General features: G+C 37.9%; 1 non-coding gene across 1 annotated transcript; it reads right to left on the minus strand.

The window, feature by feature from the left end:
• Nucleotides 1-3,549: 3,549 nt before the first annotated feature.
• LOC124525216 (U6 spliceosomal RNA) lies at nt 3,550-3,656 on the minus strand. The gene has a single exon (XR_006965437.1). It is a non-coding gene; the product is annotated as a U6 spliceosomal RNA (small nuclear RNA).
• Nucleotides 3,657-3,869: the final 213 nt, after the last annotated feature.

Raw genomic sequence — 3,869 nt, forward strand, 5'->3', positions numbered from 1 at the left:
AAGAGAGCAAGCATGAGTGGGGGAGGGGCAGAGAGAGAGGGAGACACAGAATCCAAAGCAGGCTCTGGGCTCTGAGCTGTCAGCACAGAGCCCGACACAGGGCTTGAACCCACAGACCTCGAAATCATGACCCGAGCCGAAGTCAAGGGCTTAACCGACTGAGCCATCCAGGTGCCCCCAGCATGTGTTTCTTAAAAATAGTAACATTCATTTGGAGAGAGAGAGCATGCACATGGGTGAGGGGGAGGGGCAAAGGGAGAGGGAGAGAGAATCTTAAGCAGGCTCCATGCCCAGTGTGGAGCCTGTCGCTAGCCTAGATTTCATGACCATGAAATCATGACTTGAGCTGAAATCAAGAGTCAGACACTTAACTGCCTGAGTCACCCCGGTGCTCCCAAAACAGAGACATTTTCTTACATAATCACAGATAGTTATGAAAATCTAGAAATTAATACTAGGACAATATTAACACAATATTTCAGTCTGTAATCCTGATTCAAATTTTATTGTCTCATTAATGCCCTTAATGTCAAAGCGTGCTTTTATTTATTTATTTATCGCTGGTCAAGGATCCAATCCAGGGTCACACATTGCATTTAGTTTTCCTGTCTTTTTCATGTGCCTTTTCTGCAACATTTTTTCGTTCCTTTGTCTTTTGCATCAATCATGTTTTTGAAAAGTACAGGCTGAGTATTTTTCTGAAAATCCCACAGTTTGATGTTTCCTCAGGATTTGATTCAGGCCGTGCATTGTTGGCAGAAATACCACAGATGTGTCCTCAGCACATCCTGCCAGTAGGCAGACGTTGTCAAGTTGGGCCAGTTACTGGTGATATTTATTAACTTTGACGTCACTTGGCTAAGGTGGCAACTACCATTTTTCTTTACTATAAAGTTATTAATTCACTGTTTATAATTAATAAGTGCTTCATAAAGAGATACTTTTAGAGTCTTGCCTGCTAGTTTTAACCTCTATTTGTGGTCCTTGCCTGAAAAATGCTTACTATAGTGGTTGCCAAATAGTGATTTTCTAATTTATTTTGTGTCTCTTTATTAGTGGAATTCTGTCCTAAGGAAGAGTTTTTCTTTCTTATCTATTCATTTAGTTTTCTCACGAGATACTGCTTATAATTAATAAGTATTTCATAAAGAGATACTTTCTCACATTTATTTTTATTAGTATGGACTCATGGATTCCTATTTTGTTATGTGGGTTGTAACTCATCACTATAATGATTTATTTGCCTCTACCATCTCACACTAGGCCAGTGGTAGTCTTTTCAAGCTGACTCCAGTGTCGTTTTGATATGTCCCCATGAATCTTTGAATGCTTTCTTGCAGCCTGGCACTCTAAGTTTGTCTTTTACTTTTCATGTCCCAGCCCCAGAATCAGCCATTTTTTTCAAGGAGCCCTGGTTCCCTTTATTGGAGATGGTATTTTGAAATCAAGATCTCAGTGCTAGGTGTGTGTGTGTGTTTTGTTTTTGTTTGTTTTTGTTTTTGTTTTTGCTTTCTTTCTTTTTTTTTTTTCTACTAGAGTTTCACAGCTTTCGGGTCTTTTCAGAAACAGACCTAGCAGGTAGAGAGGAGACTTGAAATCTTCAGCTACAATTCTGGATTTGACTACTTTTTTTTTCAATCAGTTTTTGCTTCATGTAATTTGAAACTCTGTTGATGCAGCAGTTGGGATGGCTGTGTTTTCTTGGTAAGCTGCCCCATTTATTGTTATAAAATGTCCCTCTTTGTCTCTGGTAATGTTTTTGTTCTGAAGTCAACTTTGTTTAATATTAGAGTCATTCCAATGTTCATTTTGTTTTGTGTGTTGAAAACAGTATTAGATGTAATTCAGACATCATACAGCTAATCCATTTAAAGTGCTTTTTTTTAGTATATTCATTCACACATAGAGTTGTGAAGCCAATACCATAATCTAATTGGAGAAGGCTCTGTTTACCCAAAGAATCCCTGTATTTATTTATTAGCAGTGAACACTGTCCTTGCTAGACCCCCACACTCACTTCAAGCAACTGCTAGTCTACTTTCTGTTTCTATAAATTTGCTTACTCTGGACATTTCATATAAGTAGAATCATACAATATGTGGTCTTTGTGACTGGCTTGTTTCACTTAGCATAGTGTTTTCAATCTTCATCCATGGTGTAACAGGTACCAATGCCTATTTATTTTCATAGTTTGGTGATATTCCAGTGAATAGCATATTTGTTTCCTATTGCTGATGTAACAGATTCAGTGGCCTGAATCAACATAAATGTATTGTTTATCAGTTCTACAGATTAGAAATTCAGTACGAGCCTCACTTTGTTAAAATCAAGATGATGGCTAAGCTGCATTCCTGTCTGGAAGCTGAGGAGAATTCATTTCCTTGTTTGTTCCAAGGAACAAGATGTCCCCTGGTCCCCTGGTCCTTGCTTTATGGCCCTCTCTCTCTCCATTTTCTTTTCTTTTTTTTTTTTTTTAATTTTTTTTTCAACTTTTTTTTTTTTAATTTATTTTTGGGACAGAGAGAGACAGAGCATGAACGGGGGAGGGGCAGAGAGAGAGGGAGACACAGAATCGGAAACAGGCTCCAGGCTCTGAGCCATCAGCCCAGAGCCTGACGCGGGGCTCGAACTCACGGACCGTGAGATCGTGACCTGGCTGAAGTCGGACGCTTAACCGACTGTGCCACCCAGGCGCCCATCTCTCTCCATTTTCAAAGCCAACAAAAGCAGGTGGCGTTCTCACATGGAATTACTGTGACTGACTCTTCGGTCTCCTTCCTCAAGTTTTAAGGAGCTTTGTGATTACACTGGACACCTTGATCTTTCAGGGTAACCTCCCGTCTCAAAGCCCTTAACTTACACATCTTTGGAAAGCCCCTTTTGCCAGGTAAGGAAACATACTCACAGGTTCCAGGGATTAGGACATGGTCATATTTGGAGGCCTTTATTCTGCCTACCCCATTTGGATATGCCACATTGATTTATCCATTTATCTATTGGTGGACTTTTGGGCTGTTTCCACTTTTTGGTCTTCATGAATAATATACTTGTGCATTTCATGTACAAATGTTTCCATTTCTGTTTGGCATATACTTAGGAACCGAATGGCTGGGTCATGTGGTGACTCTGTATTTAACTTTATGAGAAATTGCTACACTGTTTTCCAAAGTAGCTGCCTCATTTTCCATTCCAACAATCTATGAAGGTTCCAGTTTCTCCACATCCTTACCAACAAGTATTATTTCGAGTCTTATTTATTATAGCCATCCTCACATTTTCCTTTCTAATTAGTGTTTGGATGGTAAATTTATTTCCATTCTTTGACCTTTAACCTGTGTATTTATATTAAAGCAGGTTTCTTGTGAAGAGCATAAAATGCATCCTACATCATGTTATGTGTATATATATGTATATGTATATATATATATATATATATATACACACACACATGCATTTTATATATATATATATATATATATATATATATATATATATGTCAAAGCCCTTTTCATATTAATTTCTATAACACTTTTTTAGAGCCAAGTTTTTTAAAATAGTAAACAGTTCACAAATTTGCCTATCGTCCCTGCTCAGGGACCATAGTAATCTTCTCTCTATCATTCCAGTTTTAGTGTGTGTGCTGCTAAAGTGAGCATTCTTATAATAATGTTCTTCCTTGATTATAACCTTACTAAATTATAGGCCTTTTGAGGGCAGAGATAATGTCTAATCTACTTATAATTGTCTTTCCTAGCCTCATGCCTGAAGTATTTGTTGAATGAATATGTGAAACTTAATAGATTTTCACTGTACACATTTTATTCAAAAGGCTTATCCCATAGTTGTCAATACGCTTTCAATTATTTCCT

This window comes from Lynx rufus, unplaced genomic scaffold, assembly GCF_022079265.1.
Source record: "Lynx rufus isolate CCGP_SWC_20201006 ecotype Redwood Valley unplaced genomic scaffold, mLynRuf1.p SCAF_4, whole genome shotgun sequence".
Classification (NCBI taxonomy): domain Eukaryota; kingdom Metazoa; phylum Chordata; class Mammalia; order Carnivora; family Felidae; genus Lynx; species Lynx rufus.